Below are 16,724 nucleotides of genomic sequence, written 5' to 3'. Positions count from 1 at the left end.
TGCTTCACAGGAACTGCCCATAGAAATTCCTTAGCTCTGTGAGGAATACAGTGTGGGGCCTAGTGAATCATGAGGTCATTCCAATAGAAGAATCAAACCGGGCATTTCCTATTCTTTCTGGTCACAAGGAGCAAACTTAATGAAACAGTAGTTTAAATAACATCAACCAAATAGTCATGCACAAGTCAGTTCCTCATCGCTTCCTGTTGTCACCTGTGGTCTATCAACCTCAGGAGATTCAGAAGTTAATTCATAACCTGCAGGAGAATGGGAGTGTGGGCCCAGGCACATGGAGTGGTGCATAGCTCTGAGCCCTTTCTCTGCACCCTTGGCCAGTGGGGCTTCATATACGCACAAGGATGTAGCCCATGTTAGTGAGCACACTGATCAGCTCTCCTTGGCATGGATCTGCACGCTGTTGCTCTCGGTTACCTGTGGTCTTCTCTGATGAGGCAGGAGAGGAGTGTGCTGGGTGTATGAGAAAAGGCATTGTACTTGCTGCAACCCATTCAAGGCAAGTTTTTTCCTGAAGTGACACTATGGCCCATGTTCTTCCAAACAATTGCAGCAGGAAAGCCCTGCCCATCGTCTCTTACTCTATTTCCTCTTCCTTCCCTCTCCCCGAATTGGGCACCACTACCCCAAAGCAGTGGGAATATGTGGATATCCTGCCAGGACAGTCCATATTATGCCCCACCAAGGTCACAGGGAGACGTCAGCCAGTACACAAACCTTTTGCACCGCTGGTGGAGTCCCTGAGGGTCAGGCAGGGTCAGAGCACAGATGGGACTCCTATTCCATTCCTGTTCAAACACACAGCAGGTGACCGTTAGTTTTCAGTGTTGGTCTTTTGGCTACTCCCTCCCTGTGTGTTTAAGTACGCGTGTGGGTATGTAGGGATGGAGTCCCACTGATGTTTTTCGGAACTAGTAATTTTCTTGCCTTGTTTTTTTCACTTTTCATAGCATTATTACTCCATTAATATTCCTGAAAGCCAAGCCTTACTCCAATGGGCTCTCATGATTAAAAACTAAATGCTGCAGAGGAGATGACAGTCCTCACATGTGCCAATGAGTCAGTGAATTCCTTTGTGAAGCCTAAGTCCATCCAGATGTTGACCTCAGCTCTGATGCTATGTTCTTTCCTTATTTTCTCTAGTATTGCTGTGTCTATTTAAGATGGGTATGACATGACCATCAATGAGGAAAGACAGGCTCTCTAAGAGGATAAAATGCTTTGCTTCTTTCTACAGTAGGATTGTGAAGCTCTTTCCACTGCCATAATTCTTGGTCATTGCTTTACAAATGATTGCGTCACAAATATTATTGCTCATTTGGTACTATTTGGATTACACAGGCCTAAGTGTCTAAAGGTGATCTAAGTGTATTTGTATGGGTCTAATTTGGATTTTCAGGCTTTTTCTACAGAGGCAAATAGCTGCATGGAACAACATTAGTAAGCAGGGAGAACATAAAAGCAAGGACCTATCCACATGTGGCTGCTAGAAAGGTTCTGTTTTCGCAGTCTAAACCCAGTATTTTCATTAAATACAAAGGGAGCAAATAGTATTCTGACTTACTAGATTTCCCCAGCAATTTTGCTGTTTCTTTACTTTTCTTTGCAAGCCATTTCTTAGAAACTGGACTCTCTTTTTAGCAGTTTCTGGGCTAGATATTTCCTTGCTGTGAATCAGGGCTGCTCCATCACCTTCCACTGCAGGCTGCATTGCCGCAGGCCAGGAAGTACACTGCTCCTGAAGGTCATGTGTGACGGGGACCAGAGATAGTCATACAGCCCTACTTGCTACACAGGTTTTAGTGAGGCTCCAACAGAGGAAACGAGCAGAGTGCCAAATGAATCATGTTCTAGGCTCTTCCTTTGCCTTCTCCACCCCTCTGGGTGACACAAACCACCTTTTCATGATGCAGATCAGCAGAACTGGATATTTTTCTAGGACTTTGCTTTAAACAGATTTCTGGAATCTGACCTTCAGAAACATTTACTCTGCCAAGACCCCTCCCAGATTTGGGACATTTTCTGAAGTGGTACTTTGCTTTCCTGTTGTGGGATTCAGCATGGGGATGCAGGGACTATAAATGGGGATTCCCTCATCTCAGCCTGTCCAGTTAGGTCCAGCAAAATGGAGTAACTCTGTCAGGAAGTTCCTCTCCAGCTGTCATAACACACCTGCACTATACTGACCTGCCACAGAGTTGTTTTCTGTTAAGATAAAACTGGGCAGCTGATGAGGAGAGCTTTAGCATGGGAGCAAAGTGAGCACAGCAGCGTGGTGCCACACCTTTGGCAATATTTAATCTGGATCCCCTTATTCCTTTTTAACTGGGATTTGCCGGTTGTTACTTAGGGCATTAGGCACTTAGTTACAGATGCTTCACACTTGGTTGACCACGCACACATGAAGTCTAGGCCTGCTGCTCTGCCTCTAAGCTCCTGACACCTTTTCCAGGTCCCAATGGCTTTCCCTGCCTGTGCTTGCACCAGGCATTGCCTCCCTGAGCTTCAGCAGCGGAGGCGTGGCCTCTTCTGCGCACGCAACTTTCTGGTCTTGGAGGTAGCTTTGGCCCCTTCCCCAAATTGCCCCAAATACTGCCCTTTAAATAGAGGAAAGGTAGGAAAAGTGCCAAGAGCAGGAACAGGGGGAATTCTGAGCCAGATGCAAAACCAGAATTCAAGTCTCTAGAGCCTCTGTGCCGAGCTCCTTCCACCTGGTTGCACTGAATATATCCAAAGGCAGCTGTCAGTAGGCTGGAGTAGCAGTGACTTGAAGTCTACGATACAGTTAACACAAACTGGCATCTCTCTGTTTAGTTTTCTCTATAAAAGTCTATTTCTACTCTCTACTTTTCTTTCCCTCTCACTCTTTTTTTTTTTTTGTTTGTTGCATGATCTCTGCCAAAAATACATTGATTTACTTGCAACAAATCATGCCAGGATCAGAACAGCTATATCTAAATTTATGGTCCAATTTTCCAACAGAGTAATTTCCTGCTATTTTCCTGCCTCCTGAGTCAGAACAGTATATTTCTACATACTGCCAGACATGGACAATTCTTAGTTAGAGATGAAGCCATTTCAAACCAGAGCCAGTATGGCTTTCAAAGGCCAAATCTTTCAGTTCTTATTCAGGATTTTAATTATAATGATCCAGACACGTGTTTTCTCATGGCCTGTACATTACAGCTCTCATGATGCTCTTGCTTGCATTTCAGAGATGCAGAAAGAGTGATGGAGGTTATTACTTTGCAGTGCTTTTCAGAGGTGGTGTTGGGATGAGTTTGAGTTATTCGTTTATGAGATTAGTTTATACAATGCTGCTGCAGAGCTGGTAACAATTTTCATTATGTGCTGTAGAGCATCCTCAAAGGGGATCTGCTCTATCTCATGGCAGAAAGCAGCACAGGTATGAAAGGAACTTCAAATACTTAAAAAGACAGCACACAAATAGACTTTGTCCCTCCTCAACAGCCCACCTTGACAGCACTGGTTTGATAATCAGCAGCCTCTATGCATTAAGCCAGTCCCATGTGGCTTAGTGATTCATGGATGCAAGGCAGGAGGGAGGATTTCTTCCAGTCAACTCTTTGACTGCTCATTTTCAGTCTCAGAGGCCCACATCACATCTGGAGATTGCCCAGTCATGGGGTTTGGTTTGGGATTCATAGTGTGTGAGCATAGGGAGGGTTACTTTACCATCTGCAATTTCCAGTTGTGGACTGTGGCATTCAAAATTAAAACAAACAAACAAACCAACCAACCAACTTGTCATCCTTCCTGCAAAGGGTCATCTCCTCTTAGGGGTACCAGAAAAAAAAAAAGACATAAAAACTTCATTGTTAACTTTTAAAAATTCCACAAGGACAGGCAATACAACAGCCTGATGTTCTAGGTGAGTATGAAGTAAATGAAGTCTTGCAGACATATGGCAAGGTGCTGAGTTCCTCATTCAGTGAAAGTCCTGAAATCTCCTGAACAGTAAGCCCTAGTTTCCTCGTTGGAAGAAAATACATTAAGGGACACTCACAATTTAATGTGCAGGTCCCAGATCAAACTGTAGTATTCTGTGTAATCCCTGATGAAAAGCAAAGCAAGGAGGAGTGCTAAGGCACTGGATAAGAGGCATCCTCTCAAACAAAGGTCAGCCAAGGTTGAGGGAAGGCCCCAAATCCATGTCAGCTGATAAGATAGGAAAGAAGGAATTAGCTTTCTCAAGAGGTCCTTCTGAAGCAAGAGTAGAAGGGATGGTCTGGATGGGGAAGAAACCTAGCCTGGCTATACTCTTTCCTCAAGTAGAGCAAGAGGCGGTTCTCTCACAGTCTTTTAGTTTACTTAAGGTGTTTTCTGGAGGCTTCCAGATGTTTCTGTATCTCTTCCCTCACTGTTTCCTTTCTAGGAGTGGTGATCTGCAGCTCTCAGGAAAAGTTTTGCACCCTGTTGGTCATCAGCCCCTGACAACAGGCTGGCTCTGCACCTTCGGATTTTCTTGATGACCTCATTTTTCAAGGCTGCACTTTCCACCTCCGATGGTTTCAGGCTTGATCTTAAAATAACTGCACCTTGCATTGATTCACCCACATCTAAGGGTTGGGTTTCTTAGCCTCTTCTGAGTCAGGGTGTGTTTTGGTTGCTCCTCACTGAAAACTACTCAGTTTGCCCCCAGGAGGGCCTTTTGACTGTGCTCTGATCGATTTTTTTCTGCCTTAGTCATATTGAAATGTCTTTCACACCCAATATCTGTCATCAAGGGGAGAGAGCTGAGGATATCATGGCAAGCTGTGACTTGGAAAAGTTTAGTTATGGGTGCTTATACATTTTCCAAAACCAGGTACAACTCTGCATTGCTATGGTGACAGGGTCCTTCTTAATTCTCCTCAGCAACAGCAAATAGGGAACATATTGGCCAGAGAAGGAAAGTATGGACCCAGGGGCCCTGGAGATGATATATACTTCTTCATGACCTTGGAAGCCCACCTAGTCCAGGGAGAGAACGCATCATTCAAAAATTGCTAGCCAATGAAATTCAAGAGCAGGATTTAGATTCACAAAAAACCCCAAACAAAACACAAAGGAGTTAGAATCAATCCAACAAGCACAAATCCTCCATTGCTGGTTGGGTTTTTTTATGTGTGTTAATTTCTCACCTGTGTTCTGGTTTCTAAACAAAAAGGAGGACCTGCGTCTTTTTTACCCACCACAAAGTTAAAGTCTGATAAACAGTGAATTTTAAACCAGCCCCCCCCAAAAAAAGAAAAAAATCCACCTCCTTTGTGGGCAGACAAGAGCATGAGCCTATTTTATTTTTTCCTACCCCCTGACATTAGCTGGCTTCAAACAGGTTGTCCAGCATCACACAGTTACAGGATGTAATGTTACCAGGTATCCTGAATTTTTATTTTGGTGGGAAACAAAGGCTCTATGTCTTTCTATTGGGGAATTCACCAGTATTCCTGTATTCCTGCCAGCTCATGATCGTCCTAATGTTGCCAAGTAGTAAGTGATTAATTGCCATGAGACAGATGAGAAAAAAAATCACAAGATATGACAGAAAAAGAAACATTTTTGAAATGAACTGATCCAAGATATATTTGCTTGCACTTTGATATTTGAATCATTTTTGTTCACATAATCAGGCTTTTGACAAAACTTCTGATGTCTGTGTGCATGCCTAGCTTATAAAAAAAAAAGAAAACAGAGTCTATCTAGTAACAGTTCAGGGGCTAAGGTTTTTAGGGAAAACACAACCTATCACAGGAATTGATAACCTGAATGCCCTTTAGAGGAGAAGTGCCCAACCTGTGGGCCACAGCTGGTGTCAAAGGCCATTTCACATGGTTCATCTTTTCAGCTGAGATTGACTTAAGAAAGTGTGAGGGCCTATGAGAAATTATAGTAACTGACATTGGCTAGTGGTCCCAAATAATTTGTTGATACCTAGTTAGGAGATGCATATGGGATTAGATGGATCATCACAAAGGACTAGATAGATCATTATCATGACTTTGGCATAACCCCTCCTTTCCTCCAATGATGCAGCCTGAGTACTTTGGCAGACTAAAGCTGGGAGAACCTAGAGAAAAGATGCACGGGTTGGAGGGTTTGCTTGGTCCTGTGTAATTCTATGTTAGATCCTTTTTAAAAATATTCCTCAGAAGCAAATTTATCTGCCAAGTTTCAGTACAGCATGAAATATGTACAGCTACATAACCCTCCGCCTCATTCCAAAAATGGAGAGTTACTAAGAAAAGACAAACTCAGGCTTAGCTATCACATCACAGGGGTCCTGAATGTCAGTCAGCCAGAGGCAGACTGTGATTTTACCATAAAGTTGTAGCTGCAAAGGTCTCTCCTCTGCTGAGAACTAGGAAGGAGGAATGTGGGAAGGGAAAAGAATGGAGCACAGCTAAAGTGGAGGGCAAAGGGGGTAAGAACATGGGACAAGGAGGACACTGGAGAAGGATGGAGAGAAATGAAGCCTTTCAGCCCCTCACCAGCAGTGGCACCTGTCCCAGTCTTGGCCTCTCTTGTGTTTCAGTGGCTTGTCTTACTGTCATGACTTTGGGAAAAAGAGCCTGTTTACAGGAAACAAGCTGACTGTGTTTTCCGTAGTCTTGCTGGGCTGGGGTGGAGACTGAAGCAGGCTCTTTTTGCTGCTGAGAAAGCCCCAGCTTCTAGGGGTATGTGAATGCTGCAACTCACTTCTTCCCATCCCTACCTCCTTCCCTCGGTGCTGGCCCTTCCTCACCCCAGCCTCAGGCACATGGGCTTTAGAAGGGGTTTGTGGTTCCCAGAAAGACTGCAGGATCCCTGGAAGCTGCTGGGCCCATGTTGTGGCTAAATCTGTGGGGACTGACCCCCACCCGGTACTACCCTCCCTTGCATCCTTTAGGCTGCATAGAAGATGTTTAATGAACGGATTTCCTGTAATAGATGGTAGCAATGACAAGAAAAATAAGATGTTGCACCACCTCTTGGCAGAAGTGGCTCAGAAGGACAATTCAGGCTCCTGTCTGTCCTCTCCCAGCCCTCTCCCTCTATGTTCCCATGCACATTTTCTTATGGGTCATGCTGAGGGCTGAAAGAAAAACTGTGCACTGTCTTCTTAACAGCAGGCACAGAGGTTATCACTCCAGCCTTGAAAACCAAGGCTGAAAACAGGGAAGGGGGGAGGTGACATATTTTGGGAGAAACGAGTATTTAGAATACATCATATTTGTACTATTGGCCTCTTCCCTACCTCCCTCACAGCTTGTAAAACTCCTGCTGTCTCCCTTCCTTTTCAGGCAAATGCTTGGCTTGTCGTTTCTCCCAGCACACAGCATTCCCGTCACCCTGTCCCTGTGGCTACTAACCCACCTCCTGAAGCTTAAAGAGGAGCTTGTGGGCCAGCTTCTGTCCCAGTCCTTGCTGTGGCTGTTGCTTGACTTGTATACAGCAGCATGTGTTGGATGGAGCTCCTGCTCCTGATGAACAGAGGGTGCCAAACCGCATGAATCTGGGGTTTGGCAAAGTCCAGCTGCTTTCAGACGGAGAGGCAGGGAATGCCGGGGGCAGCAGTCCCAGCACAGTGGGTTTGTCACTTGCAAGGAGGGGCTGGTCCTGGAAAAAGGGAGATGTCTCAGTTAGTCATCACCCACCCGCTGGTAGCTGGGAGGTACTCTTGTAGCATCTGCTGCTCAACAAGGCACAGCCAAGGTCAGGAGTGGTGAGGGCTATTCCCTGAAGAACGAAGGGCCACTGCTCCAATCCAGCTGCACATTCTCCACTACCCACAAGCCTGTGGGGCTGCCGCCAAGAGTCAATAAGCTTAACACTGTAATGATGTTGATTCACTGCATGTCTAAAGACACTGGGGATGGTGATAGCATGGGTAATATGTGCACCCAGATGCACATTTCAGTAGGTGACTATGGGACACTGATAGGAGGAAGAGAGTGTCTGGAATGACCATCCATAGCTGCTTTTTGCATGACTTGCCATACCTTCACATTCCAGTTATTTGGAAGAGTTTCACTTTTAATAACAAGCAAAAGACATTGAAAGCACATTGAATTTACTTAATAATACACAAAACAGTGAGCTTCCCACTTCCAAAAAGTGAAGAGCAACAAAAAGGGATCAAAAAGCTTCTCAGGTATTACACAAGTATATTCCACAGGCAAGAGGTACATGAAAAGGATGCTGTTTTCCACAAGCTGTTGTTGTATTCCTCACTTGTATCTCTCAAATATATTTTGGAAACATCTTTCTGAGAAAATTTAATATCAAGAAAGCTTTGGGGTAAGAGTTCATAGATACAAAGCAAATGGATTATGCAGGAATTTAGCTTCAGTAAGGACTGATGGCAACTGACCGAGGCAACCAGTTGCCTGTCTGGGATTTCTGGGACACTTCTGCTTCAGCTGTCCATAGATCTCCAGAGCAGAGATATCTCTGTGATAACTGCAACAATACTAATAACAGCCAATAAGTAGCTAATTGGAAGTTCATATGACAGTCTAGAGAACAGCTATACAAGTTGTGATCTCATGTCACATGTTTACCCTTGATGGGAAAAAAATGGAAAACAAAAGTCATGAGACAAAAGGAGTGGGGACCACATCACTAGAGCCAGGCACTTGCAGCTTGCTTTGGGATTGCACTTGTGCATTGAACCGTACAGGTTGCAGACGCCTGCCAATATCTGTCTCTGCTTCCCCTCCACCTCCATTTCACAAAAGAAGGTCTACAGTACCCTCTTTTATCTGAAGGCCTTTAAAAATCCCACAGATTATTCCATGGCTGCAGACCTAAGCCATCCTTCCCTTGGGAAAGTGCTAGATACGTTGTATGTAACCCTGGCAAGATACATTGTCCTACAGTCTTCTAACTTTGACCCTTTCATATATCCCTTTATTGCCCTCAAGAAAAACAGACTCATAAAATGCAACTCATTAAATGCCCACACATTGTGAGACACTACTACTAAGCCTCTGCTGTTAAGGCTTTCAAATTTCACATGGTATTAAAAAGTTTACTGGACACTTGTTCCTCTTTAAGATTGCAAAACAACTTTTTGGGTCCCTGTGCTATAAACTGGTAGTGAAAGTGAACTAAAGAAACTCAGATTTTATTGTAATCCATGTTACTAGGAGTTGTGCTTTAACACTTCAAGACTTGGCCCGAACGTAAAGAACCAGTAGCTCTTACAGACTTTTTTTCCAGCTGAGAGAGAGGTTGGCAAGGTACAGAACTAAATAATCCAAAGAATGCCACCCCAAATGCACTGAATCCCACAGAGAATTTGATGCAGATTGCTTAGAAATCTCGTCATTTTTTCTGCCAAAGTGCGGATTAGGCAAAGTGAGGGAAAAGTCTTTCTAATTTAGTCCTAAGGATTCCATTTTGAGGCAGTTTAACAATATCAAAAGGGCTAGCATTTTCCTTTACTGTTCTAAAAATGTGGAGGCAGGCACTACAAATCCCCTTTCTACACAACAGAATCCATCTTGGGTATCACAGATTTATCTGCATCTCATATAGTCCGTGGTTTTTCTGCAAAGACTGTTCAAAAGCCTTACTTGTACAAACAAGGACGTGTAATGTTATCATAGTTGAAAGAATAACTTCAAAAAAGATGTGATTTAGCAAGGCCATCAGAAAACCTGTGGGTTTTTTCCCTTCATCAACTGGTTTCAATGCCTGTCCAGCTCTATCTGTGTGGACAAGGAAGTGCTAAGGACAGTTACAAAGTGTTTGTGAGGGACTTGGCCCATGCAAGAGTGAGATTTGAAAAATGTCCTGAAAGCCATCATTAGAAACCTTCAGGGGAAAGATACTTCCTACCCACTGGCTCTTCCATACAGAATTTTGTGAGCATAGGTAGGATTAGCCCAGAAAGGTAACCAGAAACATCAGTTGGACATGGGGCAATAAGGGAGTATTGCAAGAACAGTTTTTAAATCAAGACTAGGTGCTGGAGATCTGAAATCTATGCAACGTGACCCATGTGTGGATTCTTTCTTCATTCAGTATCCTTACTTGAAAAGTAGGGCTTTACTTTCTGGCTTTTGTCAAAACAGATGTTGAGCAGCTTGACACCTCAAATGCCATAATATCCTCAGGTCCTCAAAGACTGTTTGAGAAATATGTGCCCAAGGCTTTGGAAGTGTCTCAGCTCACCAGCTGTTAGCTCCTGCTCATGACAGAGGATTTATAGCAGAAGGTACACATAACATCAAGATTCCTGGATGTGATTTGGGACCAGTACATCTGAGGAGGTGGGAGGCAGGCTGTGGTGTAAATGACGGTGTACACACCTCTAGTTGTTAAAGCTTGTGACATAAGACCATTAAGTCATTACAATACTATGGAGACACTATTTATAAGCTTGAGGAACTTGGTGATGTAAGTCAATGATCTGTCTGGGTGAACATACAAACCATTTATATTCTGTCCAGTATGTACCTAATGAAATTGTATAACTCTGAAACAAACAAAACCTTAAATTACCCTGTTTCATAATTAAAAAAAAAATAAATCTTGGTAGAGTTTTAAAAATATTTGTTGCATCATGTTGCTGAACAAAACAGAAAGTGTGATCTTCTAGTGTCCTCATCTCCAAAGAGTTCAGGGTTGCTTAATTAATGAGGTTTCTGGGATTTATTAGTATTTGTTAAGCATGTGCAATATGATCCAAAAGACACAATGCAGTTCCTGACCTCAGATTCCATTTCAAAAATTGGACAGCAAATGACAAGGAGCTCAGAGAACATGAGAAGTAAAGCCTGTTGTAGGAGTGGAAGGATTTATGTTGTAGCCCAGCATTTTATTGTCTGTGTTGGGCTGGGCTGGGATTTTGCCACTGGCTTGTGCCAATGCCACAAACCCTGTGCTGGTCCCAGAAAGATTTTGATAGGGAAACATATGGCATCTTGCCACTGTGAGAGAAGGAGCTTGATCGTTGGCTGGAGAGCAGGGAAAGATTGAGGAACTGGAGAGAAAAAGGGAAGGCACAAGTGGGAAATCTTTGCTTAGAGTTGCAGCAATTCTCAAACTTGGAACAAATGAGGGCAGCTTTTCCCTAATTTCCACTGGCAGCACCTCAGAAGGGTTTTGCCTTTTTGGCATGAGAGGTAGGTCTCAAGTAGATCCTTTATTTTGTATGCCACTTCATCTGCTCACTGCTATCACAGAGCTCCAGACTGTGGACAAACTTCTGGGTTGTGTTTTCTTTCTAGAGCACCCAGTATTTTTAACATCTGAAACAGCTGGTCTAACCAAAATGTTTGGACTGTATTTAGAAATTCTTGTGAGAAGTACTGGCTGGTGATGTAAAGGAGACAGATGATCTGTCTGGGCTAAATCAGTGTAGCTGTAGGTATTGTCATTTATTACAGATGGAGGGAAAAGAATAGTGTAATATTTCAGACTGGAAGTCAGATGTAAGGCAAAAATCAGTACCTTGAAATCTTTTCTCCCAGTTTTGCTTTTTAAGCACAACCCATCATTCAGAAAAGTTTCTAAAGACAGATGATTTAGTTATCCTGGTAAAGTACCTACATGTTGGTACCCTCTCTTTGTGCTTCAGGAATGATGAATACTTCCATGCTCTATCACAGTCCGAGACCTATATGCCACCATCCCCTGCCCCACAAGAGACAATAGTTCATACTCACACATTTAGTGTCTTTCCGTTTGTACTGTAAAAAAGGTACAAAAGCACCCTGAACAAACATGTTGAAAACAGAGTCATGGTTCAACAGAATAATTCAGCAGCAGCTCATAGAGAAGATAATTTCAGGTGACGTCCATGCAGAAGAGGATACCAAACTTGAAAGTACAGGCTTACTTGGGGATGAACCCAAAAATATGTAGGAAGTATCGCAAAATGGAAGCAGCTTTTCTGCTGGAAAGTGTGAGAACTTTTCCCTGAGGAACCCTACCCCATATCCACATGAGCACAAAGGAGAAAAGTCAGGCCTGGAGGTGTTGCCAGAAGGGTAACATACCTCATGTAAAGCACATTACAAAAGCAAATGCTGAGCTAGCAACAATCTCTCTCTAGTAGCAGTGGGAACCCCCTCCTGCTTTATTTTGTAAAGCATCTTTCATATCTTCTGCCAAAGACTTTAGGCGACATCAAGTTTTGCAAGGAGGCGAGTAATAATAGAGCCAAAACTTGGTTCAGACTGCCAATAACAAGTCACTGTAGCCTGTAACAGTGAAAGGTCATCCACAAAGGCATTATGAACACACATTTTTGCCCCAAATTCTGGATCAAATGTTCTGAGGAAGAAGTAGAGAGTTGGGCTGGGTCCAAAGCATGGGGAGAACTTGTAATTAATCTTTTTGTAATTCTTTTCCCACCCTAAACCTTCTACATTTCCTGCCTCACTTAACTCTTTCCAAAGTATCCTTCTGCAATGTCACAATTGCTAAGGTATGATACAGACCAGATACAGGCCAGATGGCCTCCTGAATGCCACCCTTAGGCACCTATGACTAGCACCAGGTGACTGGTTTTTGGTGTCACAACTGCCACTTTCCAAGAGCGCTTTAAAGCTTGGTCTGAAAAATTCATCCTTCTGTTGAGCTTTAATAATTACGTGGCAGTCATTTTTTTCACCTTTACTGGGCTGTTGGATACCAGCTTCTCACACAGCTGCACATTTTTAGGAACAGGTTCAACAAGATGGTACAATAAGGTTCACCAGTGCACAACCATACAGATTAACCTGTCTTCAGAGGCACCTAGCAGGCACGTGAATCATGGAGTGTTTTGAATTAAAAGAAGTGTGGACATATTTCCAAGTTTAAAGCTTTATCACATTTGCTTTCCTTTGCAACAATGAAGTTTGAGTTTCAAATAATTTTCTCACTTTCTCTATGCCTTCTAGTTAGGACATTCACAAAGAAGACACAGCACCACATCCCCCACTCCACAGCATGGAAGACTGCCTCATGCTTCTCAGGTTGTTGGTTATGTTAGTACTTTAAAAGGACCAAAAAGAAAGAAAGGAAAAAAAAGAGCCTGTCCTGGTTTGAACTATAACCACATCCCTGGCTCCCCAAAGGCAGCAAGCCAAACAGTCAGGAGTAGGCAAGCTCATCTCTTGAACATTTGTCCCTTTCTGTGGTTTTGAGCATTTTAAACTGAGCTGTTCACAAAGGAAACTGGGTTACGATGCCACTGTGCAGGCTGGAATTGAGACCTTATGACCTGTCCTGGTCTGTATATATGACACTTATTAATGTGGCAGCTGTGAAACCAAAGGCAGCTGTGAAACCAAAGGGACCACAGGCTGGAAGGCTGATGTGATGAAGCTCAGAAGATGAAGTTGTCCATTTCCCTCTCCTTCCTGCATTTTTCTGTTTCAGATGGGCCCAGGTGTCTTGTGTGTCTGCTGTTCTTGGTAAGCAGTTGCCCAAACCTTTTTCAAAACCAGGTACCCTTGCAGTGCAAGGGCTGGAAAACTCAAAAGATGTGAAGTGAGGCACATCATGACTGTATTCACCAAGCTCAAGACCAGGTGCCTTATATCTCCATAGAGCTGAATTCTTTCTTGATAGCTATGAATAGGGAGAAGTGACCAGTGACTGTCACCTGATGCCTCCACATCAGTAGTGCAAAGAGGGGGATACACTGTTTACTCCCAAGATACCTTCCCTTCTCCCTGTCCCACAGCTCTTTGAGAGCAAACGAGCAATAAGCAGTCAACTTTGTATTTTTGTGGTGTGTATATGTCGGTTTCTAAAGCATCTTTTGCTACTTTGTGTCCATTTAGATTAACATCTGGATTGAAAACCTAGGTGCAAGAGGTCAAGGATTTCTCAGCCAAATAATCATTCTATTGTGCAAGGTGATGATGTTTGTTTGGAGCAGGTGATGTCTCTGCTCTGAAGGAGATAAAGTGGACCTTGTTGCAGTTGGATGGTTTCTGGGGTATACTTCAGGCTGAGGTTCTTTGGCAAGGCAGATGCATACTTTAAGCACACCAGGGGAAGGACTGAGGCCCTTTAATCTACTGCAGGAGAGCATTCCAATGAAAAAGAAGAGGAATGGACAAGCAAAAGGAACTCTAGGTTTTTCAGTCCCTGAAAAGAAGTATTATTCTCTGGAGTAAGAAAGGAAACAGCGAAAAGTAAAATTTTATCCTGGTGAATAAAACAGAGAGAAGAGGGAACCAGTGGAATGAGGTCATTGGAAGCACCTTGTAAAGCTGTCTGCAGTATCCAGCCTTTACAAGGAAGGTCAAAGGCTTGGTCTTTTTTGCTACCCATGTCTCTACTTGCCAAAACTCAGCTCAGTGACAGGTTCTTTAACATGAGAGAAGGATATGAAGTGATGAATAATATTTCCACCACCTTTGAAAAGTCAGGGGAAAGGTTCCAGAAAGGCAAGTATGGCAGTTTCTTTAAGAAGAGTGCAAAGAGTGCAAAGAATTTGCATTCACTCCTTCTGAGCAATTTAGCCTGTGTTCTGTTGTTGCTGCTGTTGGGTTTTTTTGGTTTTATTGTTGTTTGGCTGGTTTGGGTTTTTTTCTGTTTGCACTCAGCAAAGTATTTTGAGTGAACTTGATGCATAGTCAAAGTTGTGTAGTCAAGTGCTGAGTGTGTTATCTTGTGCCAGCTTTGTAAGGGACAGCTCAGGCCCATATGTGTGTTCGTTGTGGATTTGGTATCTTGCTTCACACACCTACAACCAGAAGTTGCTATCCTGGATCTCACACTCCTCCACTGCTATAGTGAAACAGTATTTGCAGCATCCCACAAATCAAGGTTAAAAATGTTCTTTCAGGAACTGTAATTATGGTGAATATTTAATAGCAGACAAAGTAACAAACTTCAGAGAAGAAAAAGGCAGGATCTCTTCATGGCTGTCTCAATGAAGCTGAGCACAGAACTACTGATTACAAGAGAATCAAATCACACTTCACAGTTCTCACTCTAGGGGCACTTTGTGTTTACCTGAATATATTCATCTATGAGATAACTCCCCCCACCAACATGCCCTCTTGTGACAACTTCCAGTCCTGTCATATTCTCCTCAAATCCAACCCTGGGTTATGACATTTTCCCCTTCTCTTCTAAAACAAACAAGGGAAGGGAAGAACATCACCTTATATTTCAAGTTTAGCGACTAAAGCATATTTTCAGGAGAGAAGAGCTGTACGAAGAGATGGGCACAGAGTGGGGGGGGCAGTGCAATTTGTAGACATCAAGAGTACTGACTGAAATGTCTATTCCCTTCTAACCATTACTACTTATCCCCATTGTTCCTTGTTTTTGTAGGGTGGAATGAGCACTCTTTCAGTTAATGGCTTGTAGAAAAATGCAATTCCTTATGTCATTTTGTGCATCTGAGGAAGCTGGAGTTTTCCTCTGGGTCCAAACTCATGTGCAGCTGCTTATTTGCAGATAAATACCTAACAAGGTTCAAATCCACCTAAACTATTCTTCATAATGTTTCTTTCACCTCTAATAATTTCTCTTCCGTAATCACCACTCCTTAGTTTGGCTACTCTGTCTTTTTGCTACTCTCAGCTAGGTTGCTGAAATGTTTGGCATATTGTCAACTGTATGATCCAGCAACAGGCAGCCAAGCTTCTCATTTCTCAAGTATCTACAAACATGCCTCTGCAGTATGGTTGGTGTTTGTGGCAATGGATGTATGGAAAAAGTCCTGCCAAAAATGGACTGGTGAATCAGAAGTTTTTGATGTTGTTTAAACTCATGTTAAGGGGGCTCTTTGCAGAGTCACTGCTTTTCCCTATACCTCCCCTGTAACCCCCTACCTCTCAGGTAGGAGTGTCCTGGGAAGATGTCCCAAGGTGCTCCCATTGGTCCTTTGTTAACCCCTTCCTTATTGGCTGTAAACTCCTTACCTTGATTGTGACCCCTCACCTGTGATTGGTCCCCAAGGGCTATATAAGCCCCCTCCCACAATAAACTTCCTCTTTCGTCCGTCCCTCCCTGGTGGTCTGTGTGTGCTCCTTGAGGGGTCACCGGGCCACGTGCAGGGGTGGGGGGAAGAGCATTCACCTCGCAGGTAATGGGGCAAACAGCATAAGGCCTGGAGGTCTCCCCCTTTCTCCCCAATCCGCCGTAGGTGTTGGTCTACAAACAGAAGCCCGAGTTTCTTCTCCTGTTTAGACACCTGCAGATCAGGAAGAGGGATGGGGATGGAGTCAAGACTAGAACAACACATGTTGCACCTTGCTTCATAACAAAACCAAGCTAATCCAAAGCCTGCTGATCTTTTGAGGAGTTCAGGTTCAAGTCAAAGACTGATTGAAGTTTTTCTATTTCTGTGTTGGACAAATGCATGTAGTTCGGAGATGCTCAAGAAAGGAGGTGACTTGTTTTTGGAAGCTAAAGAAACATATGATCTCTCAATAGTCAGGAGGTATGAGCTATATGCAGAATTGTCTTCCTCATAATTTGACAAATAGGTTTGTAGAGGACCTAACAGACTACCCTGTTGCCAAGCCCAGCAAATTCTTTTCTTTTAAGGATGGCACATTCCATAATGAATAGCTAAGATGATCTGTTCAATGAGCCATTTGCAAAGTGAAGACTCTCTTTAAAGCAAAAGCTGTTACGGGAATTGTTTCTATTATAACTGTTCTATAAATACACAGTAAATTATCAGTCAGGTATTTTCTACATGGCTGCACAATATTCCTAACTTTGCACATAGGCTTATTATTTAACCACTTCTTTTCTGC

The 16,724-nt window shown here is 43.3% G+C and overlaps 1 long non-coding RNA gene across 1 annotated transcript; it reads right to left on the bottom strand.

Moving 5' to 3' along the window:
- Nucleotides 1–7,028: 7,028 nt before the first annotated feature.
- Nucleotides 7,029–16,104, bottom strand: LOC113965073. The gene is made up of 4 exons (XR_003533425.1): nucleotides 16,039–16,104; nucleotides 11,823–11,826; nucleotides 8,687–8,688; nucleotides 7,029–7,043 (listed from the first exon to the last, which is right to left on the bottom strand). It is a non-coding gene; the product is annotated as an uncharacterized LOC113965073 (long non-coding RNA).
- Between the last annotated feature and the right edge of the window lie 620 nt (nucleotides 16,105–16,724).

The sequence above is a fragment of the Neopelma chrysocephalum genome, unplaced genomic scaffold, assembly GCF_003984885.1.
Source record: "Neopelma chrysocephalum unplaced genomic scaffold, ASM398488v2 Primary Assembly neopelma1_44, whole genome shotgun sequence".
Taxonomy (NCBI): domain Eukaryota; kingdom Metazoa; phylum Chordata; class Aves; order Passeriformes; family Pipridae; genus Neopelma; species Neopelma chrysocephalum.
Note: the sequence above shows the minus strand (reverse complement) of the source record. Positions and strands in the feature narration are given on the sequence as shown.